The following is a 26902-nucleotide window of genomic DNA, read 5'->3' as shown; positions in this document are numbered from 1 at the left end:
CAGTGGTTAAAGATCTGGCATTGCTGTGAGCTGGGATGTAGGTCACAGATGCGGCTTCGATCTCACATTGCTGTGGCTGTGGCAGAGGCCAGTGACTACTGGACTACGATTTGACCCCTACCTTGGGACCTCCATATGTTGGGCGGGTGCGGCCCTAAAGCAAAAAAAGAAAAACCAAAAACCAAAAAAAAGAAGAAGAAAAAGGCAGGAAAGAAAGAAAGAAGAAAGAAAGGAAGGAAGGAAGGAAAAGAAAAAAGAAGAAGAATCCTATTTTCTAATACCTGGAAACTGTATGAAGTTCCACATCCATGAATAAGGTTTTATGGGGACACCACCACGCCCTGTCACGTCCTTTGATGTGTGGCTGCTTTAATGTGATAACAGCAGAGCTGAATCGTTAAGACAGAGTCTGTTTGGACCACACAATCTGAAATACTCACAACACTGCTCTTTCCAGAATAACCTTGTGGACCCTGCAGCGGGAGATGCAGGTGCATGTCCTCATTTGAGAACCGTCCTATTGTCAACCGTCGCTAAAACCTGATCCCAACGAGGAGAAGGGAAGAAGATAGGACTGTTCCTTTGTACGTGCGTGGAGCGCCATTTCTGCCCCCAGGTGGATAAGTAAGAAAGTTTTTTGAACCAGATGCACCAAGTTCAGATGCTCAGCTCCTTCCCTGGAAGTTTAGAACCTTACATCCCCTATTATTTGGATTCCTTGTCTGTAAAACATGACAATCCATCCATCCTAGGCAAGGTCATGGTGAAGGTGAAAGAGATAAACACAATTATGTACAGAGTGCATAACCAAGCTCCTGGCACAGAGTAGATGTTTTAGAAAGAGAATTATCCTTTGAGTTTTAAACAGTTGTTTTCACCATAAGGAGATTTCCAGGAGAGTATAAGATACCTGACACTGACCCATCAAAACTGTGTCTAGGTCTTAAAAAAAAAAAAAAATCACATGCTATGGTATATTGAGAAAAGCACCGAGGCATGGAGAAAAACACTGTATTCTTTTCTTTTTTTTTTTTGTCTTTTTGCCTTTTCTAGGGCCGCTTCCCTCAGCATACGGAGGTTCCCAGGCTGGAGTCTAATTGGAGCTACAGCTGCTGGCCTATGCCACAACCACAGCAACGCCAGATCCGAGCTGCCTCTGACCTACACCACAGCTCATGGCAATGCCGGATCCTTAACCCAGTGAGCAAGGCCAGGGATCACATGCACAACCTCATGGTTCCTAGTTGGATTTGTTAACCACTGCACCACAACGGGAACTCCGAAAAATGCTGTATTCATTCACTATAGCCAAGACATGGAAACAACCCAAATGTCCATCCACAGATGATTGGATTAGAAAGATGTGGTATATATACACAATGGAATACTACTCAGCCATAAAAAAGGACATAATGCCATTTGCAGCAACATGGATGGAACTAGAGACTCTCATACTAAGTGAAGTAAGTCAGAAAAAGAAAGACAAATACCATATGATATCACTTATATCTGGAACTTAATATATGGCGCAAATGAAACTTTCCACAGAAAAGAAACTCGTGGACTTGGAGAACAGACTTGTGGTTGCCAAGGGGGTGGGGGAGGGAGTGGGATGGACTGGGAGTTTGCGTTAATAGATCCAAACGATTGCCTTTGGAATGGATGAGCAATGAGATCCTGCTGTATAGCACTGGGAACTATATCTAGTCACTTGTGATGGAACATGATGGAGGATAATGTGAGAAAAAGAATGTATATAGGTATGTGTGATTGGGTCACTTTGCTGTACAGTAGAAAATGGACAGAACACTGTAAACTGACTATAATGGAAAAAATTAAAATCATTTTAAAAAATAAATTAAAGCCCATTAACCACTTCCAAAAAAAAAAGGGGGGGGGGAATGCTGTATTCACATTTTGGCTACCAACGTTACTTTTCTTTAAAACTCCTATAAACAGGACTCAAGTACACTTAGGTTTTAGAGACCTAGGATGTCACTGACCATATGAAGTGTCCTTATCAATATTTCTGTCAAACAAGACACCTGTTTCAAGTAAGTATTGAATAACTATTTATCAAATGATTTTTAATCAATACTTCTGTGGTGTAAGATCCATTGATTAACCTGCTGGTCCCTCTTCGTGTTTAACGTGTTCTTATTTTATAATTAGAACTAAACCTGGTCTCTCCGCAGGACACTATTTGATTGGTTGAAGATGAAGATGTTGGGGGTCTTTGTTCATCTCCCCAACTGGGGAAAAGCGGTGCTATTCACTGCCCCTGCGTGACCCCGGGGTGGTGTAGTTCCCTGGTGATCACCGTCTGCCTTGTCTCCTGTGAGAGCCCGCAGCCAGCTCTGCACACACCAGCCGTGTCCATTCCTGCAGCTGACTCTGCCGGGGTCCAGCTCCCTCCTGCCCACAGGGGCACGTTCCCTCCAAGAGGCTGGACTTTGCCCCGTTCCCATGAACCTTTCACAAGGAGCAAAGCCTTTCTTTACGTCTGCCTGTGACTTTCCTTCCTGATTCCTTCCCCAAACGTGCATGCGTCTTTCTCTATTTCCTGTCCCTTGGGTTACGAACTCCCGAAGTGAAAAGAAATATACTGGAAGAACCAGAGTGTCTAGAGAGAAGGCTTTAGAAAGGACGGATGGCTTCAGCACCCACCAGGGCAGGACATCCCAGATTCCAAGTATTTTCAATCTCTCCTCCAGATAAAAGGAGCAAATGCCAGCTGAATGGGTGGCCAACTGCTTCTGTCTGCCAGCAGTCTCGAACTTACTTTGAATAAGAGTGATGCACCGAAACCCTTTGAAATGTAAGTCGGTAAGATGCTTTAAAAACTAAACATAGTAATACCAAAGGAATTTCTCTAGAGTAGGATGCAGTTGATAAGCTACACCCTACCTTTCTCTCACGTCACTATTTTCTGTGTATTCGAAACCCACTCTGTCACTGGAATTCACCTCTATCAACTCTGCTTTTCCTCATTTGCCAGTACCACCCCTCTGCCCCTTTTTTAGTGCTTGCGCCTATGGCATATGGAGGTTCCCAGGCTAGGGGTGGAATCAGAGCAGCAGCTGCCAGCCTACACCACAGCCACAGCCACGCCAGATTCTGAGCCACATCTGCGACCCCACACTGCTGCTCACGGCAATGCCAGATCCTTAACCCACTGAGAGAGGCCAGGGATCAAACCCACGTTGTCATGGACACTAGTCGGGTTCCTTACCGCTGAGCCATGACAGGAAATCCGCCCCCCCCTTTTGAGAATAAAGTTCCTTTTCACCCTATGTTAACGAATAAGTTTCCAGGTGCAAAGGAAGCCTTAAATGGAGGCGTGCATCACTGCTGTATGGTTTAGCACATCTATAGATGTAACACCAATGAAACTTATTAAACTCTTATAAAGGGTAGGTTTGAATACAGATGAAGGAAGAGACATTTTGATCCCATCTCTACATCTGTTTTGTCTAAGAGTCACCACAAATCAAGTATGTCGCCTTGCGACAGATTCTATTATTGGCCAGAGCAGAAGTCGGTCAGTTTTTATCTGTCTCAAAAATCTAAGGTTTTTGGCAGCCCAATTTAAGAAAAACACACATTTTGGAAGACTTAATGCTTTCATGAATGGGGCCAAGGACTGGCACTGAAAAGTAGCTGCAACTTTGAACTGATGATTTATATTTTCTTTGCCCTGGTTGATTCCTTCTTTTAAAATAAAGGATATAATCCTTCTCCTCATCTGTTCTTTAAAGAGCCATGTTGCATTTCAATAAAAGACATATGAAAACAATCAGGGTATGAAAAAAGGACCTGCTGTGTAGCATAGGGAACTATATTGCATATCCTATAATAAACCATAATGGAAAAGAATATGAAAAGGAATATATATGGATATGTATATATGTATATATCTTATGTATATATGTATATATCTTGATCACTTTGCTCTACACCAGAAACTAACAAAACATTGTAAATCAGAGTTCCCATTGTGGCTCAGCGGATTAAGAACCTGACATAGTGTCCATGAGGATGCAGGTTTGATCCCTGGCCTTGCTCGGTGGGTTAAGGATCCAGCATGGCTGCAAGCAGCAGCATAAGTCTCAGAGGTGGCTCGGATCCTGCATAGGTGTGGCTGCGGTGTAGGTCTGCAGCTGCAGCTCCAATTCAACCCACAGCCTGGGAACTTCCATATGCTCCAGGTGCAGCCTTAAAAAACGAAAACAAAAGATTGTACATCAGTTAAAAATTGATTTACCTCAATTTTTCAATTAAATTTAAAAAGGATGGCTTAGTACACTTGATTCTTTAAAAAAAAGAAAGAAAATAATCAGGCTATGGAAAATGTGGCGTAAGAGATGCCAAAATGGACTATTATTTGTAAAAATACTTGGAATCACGATCCATATTCTATAAGCATGATAGAAGCTTGTGAAGATGACATGGTTTCAGTTTAAAATAAATGCAACCATTTTAAAGTACATAAGGCCATTCTTCACAACTCCTGTCTTATTTGTGTGAACAATATGTGGCGACCTTGTCAGCGATTTGTTACAAAGTTACAAAGCAATGACCAGGGAGTTTTGAGGTCAATGTGTGAACCCACCTGCCAATATTAACAAAGAATAGTACTTACTGGATTGTTGCTGGTATTCATTATTCTAATAGTTTTTACTCATATTATTCAGGCTGCTATAGGAGTGATTTCATTCTTTCAACCTAGCAGTCTGTGGCAAGAATTCACAATCTGCCCATTATCGAAGTAAGCTAAAACGATTTTTCATTTTCTCCAACTGCTTTTGATAACTTTTTTCTACCTTAAGAAAGTCGGGTAAATTTACATGGTAATTTTTTTGCTTCATTAAATGTATATCCCTAATATCATGAAAAATGAGATGAATTCCCATAAGCTGGTTGTACTAAATTACAAAGGACGGACACTGGTTCCCTTTGTAAAGTGTATTTTAATTTTATTAGCAGGCAGAGCCTTAAAAGAAAGGAATTAAGTTCTGTTACTTTAACTAAATACAAAGGAAAAAGAAGATTCAGTTGATAAAATAAATAAAGAGTTGAGGAAGCTTTGTAGTTTCATCAAAATACTAATGCTTGACTGAAATTGTACTTCTAGCAGCATCTCCATAGTTGTCTCAGACAATCCATCCGGCTAACAACAAAGAGAACAAACAAACAAAGAGATTGAAGAGATCAGAGAGCCATCAGAAACATCATGATTTTCCAAGATATTTTTAACTGGGCACAAAAACACTCCTGGTAAAGGAAAAGACTGATATGTTAACAAGGTGTGTTGTTCCCAACCATTGGGACATTTTTAAAAGAGAAACAGTCAAGCCACAGATTAGGAGATGATAATTACACCATTTTAAAATTGCAACTTTTTATAGCCTGAATATATAAAGTGCTCCCACAAATCAATGAGTAAAAGACTGACAACCCAGTTGAACAGTGGGCCAAAGTTTGAACGAGCAGCTCACACTTGAGGCATCCAAATGCCTGATGTAGCCACGAAAATGATACACAACCTCATTTGGCACCAGGAAAATGTATATTAAAGCCACAATAAGAGACCTCTACCCAAGCACTGAAACAGTGACCATAGACAGACTGACATCAGAAAGTGCTTGCGGAGTTCCCGTCGTGGCGCAGTGGTTAATGAATCCGACTAGGAACCATGAGGTTGCGGGTTCGGTCCCTGCCCTTGCTCAGTGGGTTAAGGATCCGGAGTTGCCGTGAGCTGTGGTGTAGGTTGCAGATGTGGCTCGGATCCCACGTTGCTGTGGCTGTGGCGTAGGCTGGTGGCTACAGCTCCGATTCAACCCCTAGCCTGGGAACCTCCATATGCCGCGGGAGCGGCCCAAGAAATAGCAACAACAACAACAACAATAACAACAACAACAAAAAAAAAAGACAAAAGACAAAAAAAAAAAAACTTAGAAAGTGCTTGCAGAGATACAGAGCAAGAAGAACTCTTTTACACTGCTTCAGGTGGGAGGGTATAAATTAGTACAGCCTTTTGGGAAATGCTTTGGTGGTACCTGTGAAAGGTGATCATAGATACACCTGGTTCCATTCTTGACATAAACGTGTACATACCTGTGCCCAAAGATTTGTCCAAGGATGTTCACAGCATCACTATTCACTAAAGTCAAGAACAAGAAGGAACCAAAATGTTTGTCAACAATTGAAGGAATAAATATATTGAAGTGTATTCATACAAAAGAATAGTACATAGAACTAAAAAGTGAATGAGGAGCTCCTGTCGTGGCTCAGCGGAAACGAATCTAACGAGTATCCATGAGGGTGCAGGTTCAATCCCTGGCCTTGTTCAGTGGTTTAAGGATCTGGCGTTGCCATAAACCGTGGTGAAGGTTGCAGACGCAACTCAGATCTGGCATGGCTGTGGCTGTGGTATAGGCTGGCAGATGCAGCTCCGATTTGAACCCTGGTCTGAGAACTTCCATATGCCGTGCGTGCAGCCCTGAAAAGAAAAAAAAGTGAATGAACCACTCTATGAAACAACATAGATAAATCCTATAATATTAAGTGAGAGAAACTAGGCAGAGTAATAAATACTGTGAGTCCATTTTTACAGTTTCTTTTTTCTCTATTTCATCTAGCCTTTATTATATTTTTATATACAGTCTTTAAAATTTTTATCTTCCATGATGGTCTATCTCACGAGATTGGATAGAGTTCCCTGTGCTGTCCAGTGGGACCTCACTGCTTATCCATCCTAAATGTCATAGTTTGCATCTACGAACCCCAAACGCTCCATCCATCCCACTCCCTCCCCCTTCCCCCTTGGTAACCACAAGTCTGTTCTCTATGTGTGTGAGTCTGTCTCTGTTTTGCAGAGAGGTTCATTTTGCCATATTTTAGATTCTACATATAAGTGATATCATATGGTGTGTGTCTTTCTCTGTCAGATGTACTTCACTCAGGATAATCATGTCTAGGTCCATCCATGTTGCTGCAAATGGCATGATTTCATTCTTTTTTATGGCTGAATACTATTCCATTGTATATATGTACCACAGCTTCTTCATCCATTCCTCTGTCAATGGACACTTAGGGTGTTTCCATGTCTTGGCTATTGTGGATAGTGCTGCAGTGAACCTAGGGGTGCAGGTATCTTTTTGAATTACAGTCTTGTTTCCAAAGAGGCAGGTTGAATCTATGGGATTAGAATTGAGGAAACCGTTATTTTGGGCATGGGGAGTGTAAATTATGGGGAGGGCACTGGAAGATGCTTCTCCGATGCAGGTAATGCCTGGTTTTTTGACCTGGAGGGTGGTGGCGTGGCCCTGTTCACGTTGCCATCTTTCATTTCCTTGAGCAGGTATGACGTGCGCCCTGTTCTTCGTCATGTCCACCAAAAGTTTATAAACTTTGTGATGCCACGTGTTCAAGCCACCCACATCCTGGACCGGAGGATTGAGTTTGAATGAAACCAAAACTCCTGTTCATCTCAAGCCAAAGGTAAAGACAATTCTGTTGAGATTTCTATGAGCTTCATTTTCTTCCATCTCTTTCTCTCCCCCCCACCGCTTCCCCCCTCCCCACTGGAATCGTCTCTTCTTTTGCAGCCAGTATTAAAATGGTACGACGTGGTTTTCCAGAAACGATTTTACATGTGACGTTTTCACCTCAAGCCCGACCCCCTCAAAGTGGGTGAGGCTTGCTGGGCTCAGTGATTTTCAACCCACATGTGAGCGAGATCAAGGACAGTGTAGACACACACACTGTTTTCGCTAGGCTGGTTTCAATGACAGAGGTGTTTTTTATAGTTTGGTACACAGTTGTTTTTCTTTTTCTAGCTGTGCCTGTGGCACATGGACGTTCCTAGGCCAGGGGTCGAATCGGAGCTACATCTGCAACCTATGTCCCAGTCACAGCCACAGCAACACCGGATCCTTAACCCACTGCGCGAGGCCAGGGATTCAACCCACATCCTCACGGACACTATGTTGGGTTCTAAACCTGCTGAGCCACAATGGGAACTCTGGTCAACCTATTTTGAAAAGAGTCGCTGAAACTCACTAACTTGGCCCTTAGTCTGAACACTCAAGGAAGAAAACAAAAACAAAACAAAAACAGGAAAGGCAAGTCTTTAATGCCTATTCACAGCGAGTAATGCAATTATTTCCCTCTGCACAGTCCTGACGGCGACATTTATCACTAAATGGCCTCACTCGGGACTCTGCGAGGCCACCTTCCAAATATTTATGTGCCGATTATATCTGAACATAATACAGATATAATCAAATTATGTGTCATTGAAATAGTTGTTCGCAAAAGCCCCCATGTAACGTCATTCTCTTTATTCCTTCCCTGACACATCTTAGAACTAACCCCAAATTTCACCGTGGCTTAGAGACCACATGGGAGGAAAGACGTGGAAAAACAGTCCATGCACATAAGTTTCTTTGATTTTTTTAAAATTTTATCGGCATATCGTTGACTTGTAAGTTTATTTTTTCAATAGACTAAAAATCCAATCCGCTCTCCTCTGTCTGCGATCATTTAAATTCTGTGCATTCTTCTGTCTGATGTATTCAGGCTTCTAAAGCCACATGCATAAGGCCATTTGTCAATAAGAAGATCAATAGTGAGCATTTATAGTTTCCACTACAGTGGGGAAAACAGATTAGAAATGATTTTGTAAAAGATAGTGAAAGGCTACCTCTGAAAGAGCCACTGCAGTAGACATAGCCAGTGAGGCTTTGGGAGATGGAGGTAGGTCTTACACCGCTGTTGTGACAGGGGCAAGACAGAGCCGCAGTTCCATGGCTGTGAAATAACTGTATGTTCCAAATTAGCTCTGGATAGTCCTTTATCAGTTACGGTATTAAGTCCAAGTGCTATTAGGAAGAAACAGGGTCAGCATTTGAAACCAGCAAATCTCAACCATCTGGAGGAAATAACGCACTTCTCTTCGGACCTAAACTTACAAACAAAAACACAGGCCAGTGCGTGTCCTGGAGGAAGACACATATCTTCTGAGGCTTGATTTCCTTATGTTTAAAAAAGGAGTTACAATACTTCACGCCTGTAACACTGTGACAGAGGAGTTTCCTGGTGGCTCCGTGGGTGAAGGACCTGGCACTGTCTCTTCTGTGACTCAGGTCACTGCTGTGGCTTGGGTTTGATGCCTGGCCCGGGAACTTCCTCCTGCCTGGGGCACGGCCAAAACAAGCAAATCGAGACTATGATGGGACTCCAGTGACACACGTGATTGAGAATATCATTCTTATGCAGGCGTTTGCCTTTCTCCAACTACGAAGGAAGGACAGGGCTTTCTCTTAAGCCTACCACTGCCTCCCACCAGACCTCTGCCCCTACAGAGAGGAGCTGTCCTGCGTCCTCTCACTTCCCCATGTATCATTACCACTTCCCTACTTCTGACGCTTACCTGAAGCTCCTGGTCCCTACGAGCCTTAGAAACAAAGTTGTCCTCCCTCGTGATCCGCACAAGTGAGTAGACTTGGAAAGGACCCTTCTAACCCTAAGCCCCTCTCCTCCAAGGCGGAGACTGGACTGGTATGTGCAACGAATTGCCACTGTAGCCCAACTGTGAAAGCAATTTGCTAACCACCCACCAGGTCACAAGGAATGTATTGAATCGTTGCTCGATACACTGTTGCATTAGTTCCTATCTGTCATGTAGAGGCTGCTCCCTGCATTGGGGAACTACAGGGAAATACAGCAAGGGGAGAATGTTTGATTTTCTCCATCTTTAAAAGTTTGATCGAAGTAGAGTTGATGTACAATGTCGTGATAATTTCTGTTGTGCAACACAGTGATTCAGTAACACACACACACATCCATTCTCTTTCAGATTCTTTTCCCATGAGGGTTATTATAGAATAGTACGTAGAGCTCCCTGTGCTAGAGAGCAGGTCCCCATTGGCCAGTTCTTCCATAGACCTCAGTGTGCATGTGCCAGTCCCAGACCCCCAGTCCATCCCACCCCCACCCCCGCCCCCGCCGCCCAACACCTGTTCCCTTTGGTCACCATGTGTTTGTTTTCAAAGTCTGTGGGTCTGTTTCTCTTCTGCCAATAAGTTCATTTGTATCCTTTTTTTTTTTTAAAGCTTCCACATAGAAGTGATATCCTAGGATGCTTGTTTTTCTCCCTCTGCCTCACTTCACTTAGCATGATAACCCATCATAAGCTTCCTCTTATCATTCTTAAATTGCAAATATCCCCCCCCCCCTTTAGAGTCAGGTCTCCTGGAAGGGCACATCCTCCTTCACTCTTTTACATGCAAATCACAAACTCTTTCTAGGGAAAAACAAAACCGAAACCAACCTGAAATCTGTGGATCTGGTCCTAGGATGGCCCCTCAATCGTCTTCCCCTCTCCCCCTCCCTCAGCCTCCTGAGACCATGGAGGCAGAGACGATTGGGATGGAGGCATCGAAACTGCTTTTGCTTACACTCACTCACAGCCTCTCCAGCGCTGCACCATTCGGAGGTACAGCTTGGCCCCCTCATCCATCTGGATCATCCAGGGACCATCAGAAACAGTTCTGTCTAAATGCACTTGGAGAGAGAAGGAAAGAAACCTTTTTCTCCACACGCCCTTGCATCTGATACCCTTGCCATCTGCCCGTGTCGTGTTGCTTGGAGAGAATCACCCCTTTCCCCTTTCACGCCACACGGGTGGGCAGCCCGCCATGATCACGATGTGTCACCTCGTGTAGCTGGCGAGTCATTTACCCAAGGCAGCAACTTCAAGGCCAGCAGCAAACACCTCCCTATGCACTGCCTGATAGTTGGGGGAAACAGAAGGCAAGCAGGCAAGAGCAGTGCTAACGGCACTGCTAGGCTGAGCAGAATATGTGAGTTTTATCAAGGGATTTGTAGGAGGCGTGGGCAGCTGTTGCTGGGACTGGCACCACAGGGGTAAAGCAAGGAAGTTGCCAAAAGAGAGCATTTCAGAATCAGGTGTGGCACTTAGGGAATGGTGATAGCATTGAGGAACCTCGCTCTCGAAAGCAGGGCTTCCCGGCCATGACCGTGACAAGGACAAGCTCGAAATGGTGCAGACGCCACCGCTTAAGAACCACTGCGGGGCTGTCTTGCATTACCACCTCTGTTTGCTTTCTTTCCCTAATAAACGCACAGGTCTCTGAAAGAACAGGACCCATTTACCAGGCTCCAGTCCTTATGTAAATATTTCCAGGTCTAGCTAGAAAATTATTTCCGATCCCTTGGTCATTCTCTGTGACCTGCTGTTGTCTTTTTTTAAAATTTCCCTGTGTGCGGCTGTGTGCGTGCTCCTGGTGTACATTCATTTTGTTGACGGATGGCTTTGCAGTTGCATTCCCATGCAGATCAGCAGTTGACATTAGGCAGCTGTCTTAATAAAACTCTGTTTACTGGGTTACAAAGTGGAAGCTCTGATTCAATGGAAAGAAGCTCTGATTCAAGACAGAAGGGCTTGGGCACGATCCCAGCTGTAGATTTCTGCAGAAGGCGAGCTTGCAGACATGCAGAAGTGAAGTCCAAGTCCCAGGCAGAATGGCGAGGTGCAGTCTGTGGTTAGCTGTGCTGCTCCCGTCCTTCCTTGAAAACCTCAGGGTTAGGGTTAGGGATTAAGGGTGGGGTTAGAAGAAGGCAAGCTTGCACACACGCAGAAGCCAAGTCCAATCCCAGGCAGAATAGTGAGGCACAGTCAGCAGTGAGCAGTGCTGCCACCGCCCCCCTCATCCTTCTTTCCTAACCCCCAGGAAGGAATTAGGAGTTAGGGTTAGAAGAAGGCAAGCCTGCAGACATGCAGAAGGCAAGTCCTGGTCCCATCTGGAATAGCAACGCACAGTTGGTGGTTAGCAGTGCTGACTCCCATGCTTCCTTCTGGCCCCCAGATCTCTCTGTCGTATTCTCTGCCTGCCTGTCCCCCTGCCCTGTTACTCTCTCATACCGTCTGCTCCCTTCACTCCAGTGAAAAACAAAACAACACTTTACAGCTGTCTTCCTGGTAGCTGTGCCTGGTAGACACATTTACTTTCAAGTGTAAACACTCTTGTCAATGTTACTTTAATTCACAAAATTGCATGAAAACAGGTGCAGAGGTTCGTGTGTGTGTGTGTGTGTGTGTGTGTGTGTGTGTGTGTGTGTCAGGGCTGGTGCAAGACCTCCTGGAAGCCCATGTCTGTGGTCTTGGTAAGGCTCCCTTTCTACATGTTCCCCTACAATCTTCTGGTTTTCCTTTGGTGAGGCTCCTTATTTTATATACAACCCGTCTGCAATTTTCATTCCCTGTTGGCTATACTTTCTTTAGTGTCCAACACACATGGTAGAGCCCATCTAGGTATTTTCAGTTTCAAATGAGAAAGCAAGAGTACGATGGCTACTGTGATGTAACGATATCATTGGTTCCGTTGGGGAGGACATCCTCAGATTAGGGCCGAGCCAGCTCTGCAGAATATGCCACAGAGTGTGGGAATGCCTTGGGCTGTGTGGGGTGTTTGCTCTCTGTCCAAGTTGACCTCCTGGTTTACAGACACTACTGACAGCCTGCAAGCTCAAGAAACCTGTCTTCTCTGTGCTACCTTGGTGACTCCTGGGAGGCCTCTGACCCTGGTGGGCTTGGAGTCCAGGGAGAGACCAAACATGACCTCTCACTAATGTAGAGCCGAAGGGATGCTTCTATCTCTAGCAGGAAATGGTATGTTCATTCCTGATTCTGCTTTGACAGAAGACGCAAGAAGCCAGCCGGGGGCCAGATGCTCCAGTTGGCCATCAAGAGTTGAGTCACTTTCTTGCCAAAGCCTGTGTCCACTCACACTTCTGCCTGGAGCACGTCAACTCTGCCACCTGTGACCTTATAGAACAGATGGTTGATCTTCTAGGGCCAAAGGCAAGAAAGTTGTTCATTTACGTGACATATTTTTTTTTTTAAATGCCCTCTTGCAGGAGAAGTGCAGCCCTGTGACTGACTGGCTTTCCTTTTTCATTCTGTTGGGAACAGATCATCAGAGAGAAAGGTCTTGATGACATCATGCAGATCCTACCATGAGGAGCCAGGGGAGAAAAGGGGAACAGCTTTCCACTCTACATTTCTGTGCTGGAAATTGAGACTGGAACAAGAGAGGAATCTGTGAAAGTTTTGCTTGAGGGCTCAGAATTCAAACATATGTCCCTGCAAATGGACCATATGTTCCGGTCTTTACAGAGGCGAAGTTCCCGGGGCATCCTGGGGTTTCTCTAAGTAAAGATTAAAGTTCAGCAAATGCTATCCACGCTGGTCCACTGACTTTTGCAGCTGGCCAGCCCTTGTGTAAATCACGCAATTAGCCTCAGATAAACGTCCTAAGCTCCTTTTCTCCTTTCTGCTGCCTACTGCGTCCTCCTGCAAGTTTACATCCCGGGGGAAACTGCGAGTCTGTTTGGCAGAAAGCGTTCTTTATACATGTGCACACCAGAGGATGTCAGGGTAAAAGAAGCTACGGCTATCGGGTCTAGCAACACAGCAGCCCTGAGTCATTCATGGCTACCAAAAACCTGCGCCTCTCCCCCAGTTGGGCGGCCACATGCTGCTCCAGAATCAGGAGGTCACAGTAATGACAGCGAAATACAATGGATGGATTTTATCTGTCTGGCAAAATCTTAGGTGATTTTGTTTTCACCCAGGGATCCAGGATGCACAGGGGCCATATCCTTTTTAAGGTGTAGCCAAGAGACAGAACTTTTCAGAAATCCCCTGTAAACCAAAGGAAGTCTACGTGTTACAAGCAACCCCTCCAGTTTCTGCTTTTTTTTTTTTAAAAAAAAAAAATCTCCCTTCATCCTGCCCTTTCCATGCAAAGCCACACAACTGGTTTAAGAGAAATGTCTGATCTTAGCCTGGCTGGAGCAGTCATCATTTTTGATCGCTCATTGGTTGCAACCTTTTTAGTAGTCGAGCCTTGAGATTTGAAAGGCACGTTCAAAGCCTGCCGCACCTATCATCAGACCTCGCTGCGCTTGTGGAGATCCGGGAAATAATAGTGACATCCCACAGCAACTATGTAGGGCAACAGAATGAGGACAGTCAAACAAATACAAAAGTATGTGTTCTTCTTCCTTGAGTGTCTTTGGTGGGTCAGGGAAGAGGGAAGTCATGGCTGCATATTTTCGGGGTTGGTTATTAGGACTCCTCACAATTAACCTTCAGAGTTTTCCACATGGTATTTCTCAACCAAAGTGTGGCACAGGAGTCCTGCCTCCAGGGTGTGGTACCCCACTTTTTCCTGTCAAGGCAGGTCAGACACACTGGTGAGAAGAGCAGGTGGATCTGAGAAGTGTGAGCCTGGAAAGCCCACTTGGGTAGAACTCCCACCACCCAGATTCAAGCCTCTCTGCCACTCAAATTTGGTAAACCTCCCTTCCACCTGCCCTTCCGAACCTCAGCTTCCTTATCTCTAAATTGGGCATAATGCTACCTGTTCTGCCTCACGGGCAATTTTTCTGGATTGATGGTGACAAATAGACAAAAGGCTTTTGCTGTTATGTTTGAAGACCCCTGAGATCTTGAGCCCAGGTGTTCTTCCCAATGAAACAGCTCTTCAGGCTTGAAGCAGCTAAATCATCCTTTGAGCGTAATCACAATTAACCCTGAACTGCATTGCTGTATTTTTTTTTCATTTTTAAAAAAGTTTTATTGAAGTAGAGTTGATTTGCAATACTGCGATCATTCCTGCTGTACAAAGTGATTTAGTCATACATGTAACACATCCATTCTCATTCAGATTCTTTTCCCACATAGATGATCTCAGAATATTCGGTAGAGTTCCCGGTGCTAAAAAGCAGGTCCCTGTTGGCCAATTATTCCACAGACCTCAGTGTGCATATGCCGGTCCCAAACCCCGAGTCCATCCCTCCCCCCACCTGTTCCCTTTGGTAACTATAAATTTGTTTTCAAAGTCTGTGAGTCTGTTTCTGCTCTACAGATAAGTTCATTTATATCCTTTTTTTTAGATTCCCCATATTAGTGCTATTATATGGTGTTTGTGTTTCTCTTTCTGATGTACTTAGTATGACAATCTCTAGTTGCATCCATGATGCTGCAAATGGCATTATTTTGTTCTTTTATATGGCTGAGCAGTATTCCATTGTGTATGTATACATACGTCTTTATCCAATCCTCTGTCAAAGAACACTTGCGTGGTTTCCATGTCTTGGCTGTTGGAAATAGTGCTGCAATGAACATTAGGCTGCATGTATATTTTCAAATTATACTTTTCTCCGGATAGATGCCCAGGAGTGGGATTGCTGGATCATATGGTGGTTCTGTTTTTAGTTTTTTGAGGAACCTCCGCAGTGTTCTCCATAGTGGCTGCATCTAGTTTACATTCCCAGCAACGGTGCAGGAGGGTTCCCTTTTCTCCGAGCCCTCTCCAGCATTTATCTAATGTTTGCAGTTTGTAGACTTTTTGATGACAGCCATTCTGACTGGTGTAAGGTGGTACCTCACGGTAGTTTTGATTTGCATCTCTCTATAATGAGCGATGTTGAGCATATTTTCGTGTGTTTTTTGGCCATCTGTCTGTCTTCTTTGGGGAAATGTCTGTTTAGATCTTCTGCCCATTTTGAAAGTCTTTGCTTTAGACGGAAAGTTTGGTTGTGGTGGGAAGAAACACATTGCTTCTTGGTTCGTCACAATACTGGTGTGGATTGCGGTGATTCCTTGGAACACAGAGGCTGGGAGGGAAGGCTTCCCATCTTTCAACCAAGCTGGGACGTTTCAGAAAGGAAACACTGGTAATCAGTCCTCTGGAGAAGCAGGTGTAAATCAAGACTATCACAGGCAAGTCAGGGCCTGTGGTGACCTTATCTTTAAGGACAGAAATAGAAAATGGACAGCAGGATGACAGTGACATTTAGATTTACGTCCAGGATTCCACATCCGGATTCTGCTGGCAGGTCTACCCTTGTGCTTGTGTTGGGGTCTCAACAGTGATCCTATGAATCCTTGCATGGGGGTGAAGTCTAGACCAAGGCTTGATCATCGCGCCCACTGCGAATCAGTTACACCATGTATCATACTGACTGTTTCAATGTATCCTGTTGCTAGGTGACCACTGTAGTCAAGGGTCTGACTCTATTTAAAAAACAACACAAAAACCAAAACCAAGATGGAGTTCCCATTGTGGCACAGAGGAAATGAATCCGACTAGGAACCATGAGGTTGCGGGTTCAATCCCTGGCCTCGTTCAGTGGGTTAAGGATCTGGCGTTGCCATGAGCTGTGGTGTGAGTCACAGACACAGCTTGGATCTGGTGTTGCTGTGGCTATGGTGTAGGCGGGCAGCTGTAGCTTCTTCGATTAGATCCCTCGCCTGGGAACCTCCATATGCCCGCAAGTGTGGCCCTAAAAAGCAAAAATAAATAAATAAATAAAGTAACAACAACAACAAAAAACAAAAAACCAAGGTAAAGACTTTTACCAAGATTTAGGGGGTCAGGGGAGAGAATAACCCCTATGAGTTAAGTTTCTGCTTGGGTGCATCAGAGAAAGGAACATTTCAGCTGGGTCTTGAAGGTTGAGTAGAAGTTCTCCAGGAAAAGATACGTGACACCTTTTTTTTTTTTTTGCTTTTTAGGGCCACACCTGCAGCATATGGAAGTTCCCAGGCTGGGGGCCAAATTGGAGCTGCAGCCACCGGCCTATGCCACATCTCACAGCAGGTTCGAGCCACATCTGTGACCTACACCATGGCTAACAGCAAAGCCAGATCCTTAACCCACTGAGCGGTGACTCCCTTTTTTGTGGTTTGATTACTGACAGCTTTCAAAGCCAACCCTCCCCCGCATTCTCTTTTGTCCTAAATCTGGACAATCCAATAAAAAAAAAAAAAAAAGTCAGGAGCTACTTTCCCAGAAGGTGTTAGGAAAATTCAAGCCAGGAAAATCCCAACTCTTGGGCATGTAGGGATGCTCACTCTGGCTCAGCCCCCGACACAATAAAACCTAGAGCCTCCCTCCCCTCCCAAGCTCATTTCACTTTAGATCAACCCGGAGACTCTCTCCTCGGGAAGTGCTCCTGCTGTCTTCTGTTTGAGTCACAAACTATTTCCAACACATGGGAGCCTGTGTGTCATTTGTCCTTACCTACATATACCCCTGGGAAGGTGGCTGACTAGCATCTCTCAGGGGTTGCTGCTCTCCCAAATCAAACAGCACCCTAGCTAGCTGAGCACACAGCCATCGCTACATAAAAACACCTGTCACGGAGTGACATGTGAAACACACACAAAGCAACGCAGCCACTGTTGTGAAAGACAACCTCAAACTACTTAGCTTCCCAACTTCCCAACTAAACGCTGGGTTCTCCCCACACCTCAAGTCAAACATAACCTTTTGCAAATGTAACTTTCCAATCTGTGTAGCTGTTGTCATGGGAAGGGAAAATAATCTCACAGAACCCACTTTCAGTTTACAGAGATGTCTTAGATCTGCCTTTCTTGTGGTTCCAAGCCAAGGAATTTATTTATTTTTTTAATAATGATTTTTAGTTTTTCCATTATAGCTGGTTTACAGTGTTCTGTCAGTTTTCTACTGTACAGCAAGGTGACCCAGGTACATATACACGTATACATTCTTTCCAAGCCAAGGACTTAAACTCCTTGTCTTCGTGATCTCTTGCTGTGTAACACATTCCTAGCAGATCACTGGCTGAAAATAGCACCCACTTATCACATGCGGAGTCTGTCTCTCAGGGTCAGGCCCCCCAGTGCAGCTCCCACTGGGTATCATGAGGTTGTAGCCAGGGGGTCAGCTAGGACAGCGGTTTCATCCAAAGACTTGGATGTTGTTGAAGGATGAGCTTCCAGACTCCCCTGACTGTCGTCAGGATTTTTGAGTCCTGACGATTTAGGGATGGCTGTTACCTGGAGCCCAGGGATTTAGGGATGGCTGTTACCTGGAGCTGTCCCTCTGGTTACAGCTCTTCTCTTGACTTCTCCATACGGTTGCCTATTTCTCCAAAGTCCAGCACAAGAGAAAGGATCTGCTGGAAAGACAGACGTCAACCTCGGATGTCACCTGATCACAAGAATGACAACCCATCTTTGCTGTATTGCTTAGAATCAAGGCACCAGGGGAGTCCACGTGCAAAGGAAGGGATGAAACAGGATAAATCAGGAGGCAGGCTTATCTTGGAGTCTGCTCATGGCACGCCTCAAGTCCAGGAACACACACTTGAAGTTACGGTCCTTGCCTTGGGGAACCCACCTTATCCATCTCCTCGCAAGAGACAAGACAGCATGACCGCTGGACGCAAGTGGTATAAACCCGTGCTTCTCAGCCCTTTTCCACAATTGGACCCTAAAGTGCTTTTCCACACACCTGTTCCAAATCCACCCTTGATGAAGTTTTAACAAATATACTGCTTCTCTCTTCTATATTTTCTGAACTCTGTACATAAAATCTGTATGATTCTTTTTTTTTAAATGCACAGGTTTGTTTTGTTTTGTTTTAAATACACAAGTTTTTAACTATTGTATTTCCTTCCCTCTCCTTTTTTGGCCACTCTGCAGCATATGGAGCTCCCGGGCCAGGGATCAGATCTAAACCGCAATTATGACTTAAGACACAGCTGTGACAACTCGGGACCCTTAACCCACTGTGCCTGGCCCGGGATTGAACCTGCATACCAGTTCCAAGATGTCACCAATCCCATTGGACCACAGCAGGAACTCCGAGTATGATTCTTTTCACGTCCCAAGACTCAATTTTCACCCCATTTGGGACAATAACATCTTTAAAGAATGCATACCCTACCGTCAGGCTGCCTAGATTTCTCTCTCCTTTGCACCACTTACCATCTTGGGGATCTTAGGCAAGTTCCCAAACCCCTCTGCACGTTCATGAACTTTCTTAATTATAAAGGAGAGTCACAGGAACATCTACCGCTGAAGGTTGTTACGGGGATAAAAATGACACAGTGTGTGTGACGTACATGGGACAGACTTAGTCGGCAGGAAGAACAGAATAACTACTGGCTTCTGTTCCTGCAACGTGCAAAGCACCATGCCTCGCACCGGGAACACCAAGGCAAAAACGAGAGCCTCAAGGAGGCACCAGGGTTTGTCAAAGGAGACAGAACAATGACAGAAGGTACGGTATGTGCTCTAAGAAAGCTATAGTCAAGATGATTGGGGCATAGAGAAAAGGGGGTGCCTAAAACTCTGGGAGGAGCGAGGAGAGCAGGAGAAGGAGGTGTTTCTCAGAGAAAAGAGAGAGCTGAAGGATGAGAATCCATGTGAGGGCTGAGGAAGGAAGAAAGGAACGAAAGCAACGGCAGTGACAATGATGGAGAGGAAGAAGAGGATGAGACAGATCGTCACGTGGTAGAACACGATATTTACCCCCCAAATTTGCTGTCAGAAATGTGTATTTTTTCAGGTTTGTTTTGCTTCATTCATCTACACATTTATCCACCCACTATCATTCCATCTATCTCTCCATAGATCTGAGTTGCCCATCTTTCTATCCATTTGCCCACCCATCCTTTTATCCATCTATCCATCCACCTCATCCTTCTATCCATCCATCCATTGATCCATCCACCAATCCACTTTTCTGCCCATTCGTTGGTCCATCTATCCATCCATCCACACATCTCCTTATCCATCCATTTACCCACTCACCCATCCACCCACTTACCTATAGCCCCACCCGTCTCTCCATCCATCCAGCCACCCATCTATCTACCCATACAACCACCAATCCACCTTTCTACCCACCCACCCATCCATCCATCCACAAATCTACCATTTATTCACCCATCCCATCCTTCTTTTCTTCCATCTACCCATTTATCCATCCACAAATCCAACCATCCATCAATCCACCCACTGATCCATCCATTTATTTACCCATTCTCCCATGCTCTCCATCTGTCCCTTCATCCACCCTACTGATCCATCCATCCATCTATCCATTTATTTACTCCTTTTCCCGTCCTCTCCACCCAACTATCCACATCCTTACATCCATTCATCATCTCTCTTTCCACAGAGGTTTTCAGGTGGCTTGGCAAGACACCTAATATATATATATATAATATATATATGTATATTTATTTATATATATATTTATATATATATTAGGTGTATATATTATATATACCTAATATATATATTAGGTATATATATTATATATATATTTATATATATATATATATAATATATATATATATAAAATACGTAAATAAACCAACAGTGTGATAAACAAACCAAACACAGAAATCAGGTCAGCATGGAAAGGAGAGAACCTTGAACAGGGACACGGAGGAGAACCAGAGATTCGGTGTATAGAAGCACACATCCCTGGGACGCATTATACCGCCATATGAGGGTCCTACATCTGGCCTGCTGACCTGTGGGGCTGCTTCTGCTTCCAAGGGGGCCTCTATGTGTTCAGACATGACTACAGACAAATGACTGAAGTCGAAAGGGAGGCATCTCCTAAGGGGTTGACTGTACTTTATCTCCATCAAACCCCTGACGGCATTTGAGCAGACACTGACAAATACACTCCCTCTCCCCATTTATCCTTCACCAGCATCTAAAGTGAGTTGGGCCGTGGAGGCAAGATGCAGCGGATGACACCCGGGTCAGGATTCAAACACTTCCCCCTGAAAATCCATTTTACTCCTTGGCTGTTAGCAGCATTTACTAAAGGAAAAATGTATACTTAACATGTCACCAAAAAAAAAAAAAAAAAACTCTGCAAAATACCTAAATATAGATTGCTTCATTACCTTCAAATCAGCCCGAAAAGAAGACAGAGGCTGGCGCTCTGGAGGAATCAAGAAGCTGGGGAACCGTGGTACCGTCTGCAATCAGGAGGAATTACAATTATGGCACCAAGCACTAATCCTGGAAAATCAAAACACAGTTAGGCAGCCACAAAATCCCCTTATAAAAGACACTCATCGTTATTCAGCCTCTTTCCCCCCTAGAAAATGAAGCGTCGGAGACATTATGCCAGCCCTTAGCTGTTTGCCGTAGCACGGTCATTATTCTTTATGGCGCTCCTGAATATACTCATCAAACCCAAAACCAAGTTCACCTTCCAAATGCATGATCTCGTCCTTCCACGTAAAGTTAATCAAAGTTGTAAAAGTGCTCTATTCCGTATCTTTATTTTTCCCCACGGGGACAGGGGAGTAACAAAAACGGGATGCACTGGAGAAGCACAGAACTCAGCCAAGAATCCTTGAGATGTTATTGTCTCCTGTCTGTGCTCGAAAAGAACCCGCATGGAGATTAACCCTCTCCTGGAAAACAATGTATGGGCTTCTGGAGAAGAGCTTGCCTTGTCGTTAGGAAGTTCTTTCGTATGTCTAACCTGACTCCTTCATGCTGTGGTAATTTGGGGGTCCTGAACTGAACATTAGAAAGAATCTGTGTAATATTTTCCAGGGTTCTTAAAATACTCTGAGGCCATAATCAAACCTTCACAGAGTTCCCATTGTGGCTCAGGGGGTCAAGAATCTGACTAGTGGATTTCCACTGTGGCTCAGAGGTAATGATCTTACTTGTATCCATGAGGACATGGGTTTGATCCCTGGCCTTGCTTAGTGGGTTAGGGATCTGGCATTGTGGTCAGCTGTGATGTAGGTCACAAACGCGGCTCAGATCTGGCGTTGCTGTGGCTATGGTGTTGGCCAGCAGCTGCAGTTCTGATTTGACCCCTAGCCTGGGTTCAAACACTTCCCCCTGAAAATCCATTTTACTCCTTGGCTGTTAGCAGCATTTACTAAAGGAAAAATGTATAAATGTATTTATAAAGGAAAAATGGGGCTTTTTTAGGGCCCCATATGCCATGGATGTGGCCCTAAAAAGCAAAAAAAAAAAAAAAAAAAGGATCTGGTGTTGCTGTGAGCTGTGGTGTAGGATGCAGATATGGCTCAGATCCTGCGTTACTGGAGCTGTGGTGTAGACCAGCGCCTACAGCTCCACTTTGATGCTGAGCCTAGTAACTTCCATATGCTGCAGGTGCAGCCCTAAAAAACAAAGAAAAACTTTACGACACCAGTGGCAGAGGGGTCTACATAGCTTCTTTTCCTTCCTTATGTCAACACCTTTTCTAGAACATGCCAGAATCAAACCATACAGGATCTTTCCTGTAGGGCAGAGATGGTGTTTCATCCTGTTTTGTACGCATACCACACAGCATATTTATGGGCCCACGATGAATATTCATACGTCTTCCTGGAAAGAATGAGTAAATCCATGTATCGATACTTCCTGATTCAATACAAACCACTTCAGACAAGGTTACTGAATTATTTCTGGGTTGAACTATGTGCAACTGATAGTCTCTGTAGGTCAAAATCAGTGGAAGAGCAACGGCGTGCCAATATTTGCATTCTCCTGCTGATATCTATAACTGTTTTCCTTAGCGACATCAGAAAAAGGTTTGAGTTGCGGATGTATGAATAGCATTTCACCTCGGGAAAATAAGCAAAGTGAAGATAGGATAAAAAACTAAAATATTCCATTTGGGAAGGCACTCTTTTGATTAAGGGATCAAGCTTGGGTCACTGGGGATGCTTCTTTTCGTGTGTGTCCAGCAAGCTGAGGCATGTAGACCAGCAAAGCAGGTGTTGCATCTTTTCTGGACTTAGCCTGAAGAGCTAATGAATCTGTTAAAAAGGAGCATCTGAGGGGAGTTCCCGTCGTGGCGCAGTGGTTAACGAATCCGACTAGGAACCATGAGGTTGCGGGTTCGGTCCGTGCCCTTGCTCAGTGGGTTAAGGATCCGGCGTTGCCATGAGCTGTGGTGTAGGTTGCAGACGCGGCTCGGATCCCGCGTTGCTGTGGCTCTGGCGTAGGCCGGTGGCTCCAGCTCCGATTCAACCCCTAGCCTGGGAACCTCCATATGCCGTGGGAGCGGCCCAAAGAAATAGCAAAAAAAAAAAAAAAGACCAAAAAAAAAATGAGCATCAGAGGAAAATCTGAATAGACATTTTCCCAAAGAAGACATACAAATGGCCAACAGATACATGAAATAGTGTTCAACATCACCCATCATCAGGGAAATGCAAATTGAAACCAGAGTAAGATATCACCTCGCACCTGTTAGAACGACCTTTATAAAAAAAAAGATACAAGATAACCAATGTTGGCAAGGATGAGGAGAAATGGGAAGCTTTGTGCACTGCTGGTGGGAATGTAATTTGGTGCAGCCACCACGGAGAACAGTACGGAGGTTCCTCCAGAAATTAAAAATACAATCACTATATGATCCAGCCATCCCACTCCTGGGTGTTTATCCAACGAAGACAAAATTACTATCTTAAAAAGACACCTGCACCCCTGTGTGCATTGCAGCACTATGTACAACAACAGCCAATTCATGGAAACCACTTAAGTGTCTGTCAATGGATGAGTGAAGAAATATTCCTCTAATTGGCACAGTTTCTCTAAAGGATGTGGTAAGTTCAGGTAGATACCTAGTACTCCTAGGGGCTTTCATTCAGTGGATGAAACATATGTTTCACTTCTGTAGCTAGAACAAGTCAGAGACATATAAACAGGAACACAGGGGGTTGGGTAGGGGCAAGAAAGTATCAAGAATTGAGGAAAAGCAATGCAAAAACGTTGAAAGCATAGTCTTTTCAAGTCGGCTCCCCACCCATCTGACTCTCTGGATGCAGGACTTTCCATGCTAAGCCCCAACGCCCTCAGCCAGCCGGGATGCATATTTCCATCCTGTTTCCAAATAAAGATAAATTTGTCCACGGAAGAGGGGAAAAGATTGGAATTAACCACCCAGCAGAGAGATTAAATTATTCATTTGTTCAAACCCTGCATTAAAGAGTTCCTCCTGTGGTTCAGGGGTAATGAACCCAACTAGCATCCATGAGGACACGGGTTGGATCCCTGGCCTCGCTCAGCGGGTTAAGGATCTGGCATTGCTGTGGCTGTGGTGTAGGCTAGCAGTAGCAGCTCCAATTCCATCCCCAGCCAGGGAACATCCATATGCCCTGGATGTGGCTGTAAAAAGAAAAAAAAAAGTGGGTTACATATTTGTGATGGTTTAATCCTGTGGTAAGGTGTTTAGGGTAAAAAAATTGTGATACAGGCTACTTTCAGTAAATATATTACCTATTGGAAGTAACATATATATCATTAACATATCTATAACATATATGTGTATATATGTATTATATGTATGTGTGTGTGTGTATATATATATATATATATATATATACACAGACAGGACTTAATGATAAACCTTAAAAACTAGGCTCATTGGTTTTGTTTGGTTTTGTTTTTTGAATGCAAGCTAGTTGGGTAACATTTCCATTCGTCTTGCCTAGCTCAGTGCGCTCTGATGACACAATGGGGGTACAACCAACACAGATCAAAAGTAGGAAACGGAAACATGTGCTCCCAACACTTAAGTAGGGCATTTTGCTCTGACAATGAATCAGGTTGGGGGGGGGTACCCCACAGCGGGCCACCAGGAAATGGCAGCGTGCTACCTTGGGCTGAGTGAGAGATGGAGTCTGGGTGACCTTTAACTGCCTGGTCCAGTTTCTGGAGGGATAAAAGGAGCAGCTTCAACATCTCCCTCTTTGGTTGTTCCCTCCCCTGTCGTTTGCAGAGAGCCAGGAGGCCTCAACGTGTGTCTCTCTTGGGTGGGGCGGGAGGTAGGGTGGGAGCTGACACACCAGCCCTGCCATCGCCTCGTGCACAGAGTCACGGAACGGCTTTCCCACGAAGGCACAGGTCCCTTCTCCCGCTGTAATGCTCCTTGCAAGACGGGCGTTGCTCTGCGTAGCTGCAGACAGAGACCGCTGCTCTCGACACAAATTTCTCAACTGTCGGTGAGCTAATAAGCGTGAGACTGTTCACCTGCTGGGTTTCTGTGAGTAAATGTATTTCCCAACTTACTATAAAGTCCACCCTAAGCGCAGAGGGTCCGTTTGAATGTACAGGGGTCATAAGGTCAAATGTCACCGGGGAAATACCAATTATAATTCCATAAAGGACACCTGTGCAGCCCACACAGGGCACAGCCGCCCCCTCCTCGCCCCTCATTGCTAATTTCGTGGCTCATTTCCAGACCGCGGCCACCTGGATCCATTAGGCGCGCTAATACCTCTGGGGAACTCCACCTGCCAATCCGGAAAAGCGGGGAATCTGGATCCGTCTTCAAACGCTGCTCCTGCCCCCGGCCAGGGCAGAGGGACGCTGGCTGAGGGCCAAAAGGCAGTGTAAGAGCCGTGGGGACGTGGTCCTGGATGCACGAGGAAGAGCTGACCGTGTCGCGTTCCACGTCGCTGAGTCCTGCCGCGCGCCTCGTGGGCCGCCTGGGAGCCCTCGGCGCGCTGGGAAGCCGTGGGAAGAGGAGAGGAAGCTGGCGTTTGTCAGGAGCCCGATTCTAAAAGGAGACCCTTTGACTTTTATACCTTTGGTCTGAGAGTATGGCGGGAACTAAGAGAAGAAGCGGAGGCAGAAAGGACTGAGCCGGTGGCCTTTGGTAGGTAAGCCCTGTGCGGAGGGGACGTTCTTCCGCAGCCCCAAGCCCGCCTTCCCCATGGGTGGGACAGCGGTCATGCTGCCTAAGGTTGAGGGGGCAGGCGTACGGGTACCCGCTAGGACCACGTGGAGACGGTTAGCTCTCTAGGCTGATGCTGGCAGAGGGGATGCTGCAGAAACCAGGCGGTTGAAACCAGAGGGGACAGACAGTAGGATGCACGACCCGGGACGCCATCCTGCCTGGGAGCCTCCTGGCGCCCACTGTGTGGTTCCAGCCCAGCTGCCTCACCTCCGCCCAGGGGCCTCTTGGAAATGCACATTCTCAGCCCCACGTGAGATGCCCCCACCACAGTCAGGTACTCAGGGTGGGACAGGTGGGCACGAGGGCGTGCACTCAGCAGTGAGTGGTTTCACTATTCTTTTTCGTTTAAAACCTATTTTGTGTGTGGAAGTCTAGTTGCTGCACAGTTTATGTCCGTTGCAGGTGTCTACCATCGTGACTCCCTACTTTGAAACGTTCTATTGCATGTGTCGTTATTATAAAGTATTGGCTATATTCTCTGTGTTGCACAGTATCTCTTTGTGGCGTATTTTGTACCTAAGAGTCTGTACCTCTTACTCCCCTCCCCTCCCCCTCCCCCCGCTGGTTACCACTGGCTTGTTCTCTAGATCTGAGTCTGCTTTGTTCTTCTTATACTTTGTTTGTTGTATTCTTTTAGATTCCACATATAACTGATGTCATAAGTATCTGTCTTTCTCTGACTTCACTTTGCATGATACCCTCCCGGTCCATCCATGTTGCTGCAAAGAGTATCTGAATGAAAAAGCACTTCAAGGAGATTCAAGTACATGGTCAAGGTTGATCGCCATGGCTTAGAAGGAGGACTTTGTTGGTTTAAAAAAAAAAAAAATTAGGAGTTTCTGTCGTGGCTCAGTGGTTAATGAATCCAGCTAGGAACCATGAGGTGGCAAGTTCCATCCCTGGCCTCGCTCGAGTGGGTTAAGGATCCAGCATTGCCATGAGCTGTGGTGTAGGTCGAAGAGACGGCTCGGATCCCACATTGCTGTGGCTGTGGTGTAGGCCCGCAGCTACAGCTCCAATTAGACCCCTAGCCTGGGAATCTCCACATGCTGCAGAAGCGGCCCTAGAAAAGGCAAAAAGACCAAAAAAAAAAAAAGAAGAAGAAAACAAAACCCATGTTTGGGAGAAATCGAGAGATGAGGCAAGTTTGCAAGAAAATATTTGCGGCGGGAAGAAGAGGACAGGGCTTCCTTGTCAACCCAGGCGTGTGAGATGGTACAGGGCAGGGTAGAGAACTGGGTCCACTGGTGAGGCGGTATTCCCACCAGTGGGCACTGAAACACAAGGCTGGTAGAATCAGGTTGAAGGCT

General features: G+C 45.3%; 1 long non-coding RNA gene across 1 annotated transcript; it reads left to right on the top strand.

The window, feature by feature from the left end:
* Positions 1–2224: 2224 nt before the first annotated feature.
* On the top strand, positions 2225–25505 carry LOC125118906 (uncharacterized). The gene is made up of 3 exons (XR_007132911.1): positions 2225–2818; positions 7364–7503; positions 25095–25505. It is a non-coding gene; the product is annotated as an uncharacterized LOC125118906 (long non-coding RNA).
* Positions 25506–26902: the final 1397 nt, after the last annotated feature.

Source organism: Phacochoerus africanus, chromosome X, assembly GCF_016906955.1.
Source record: "Phacochoerus africanus isolate WHEZ1 chromosome X, ROS_Pafr_v1, whole genome shotgun sequence".
Taxonomy (NCBI): domain Eukaryota; kingdom Metazoa; phylum Chordata; class Mammalia; order Artiodactyla; family Suidae; genus Phacochoerus; species Phacochoerus africanus.
Note: the sequence above shows the minus strand (reverse complement) of the source record. Positions and strands in the feature narration are given on the sequence as shown.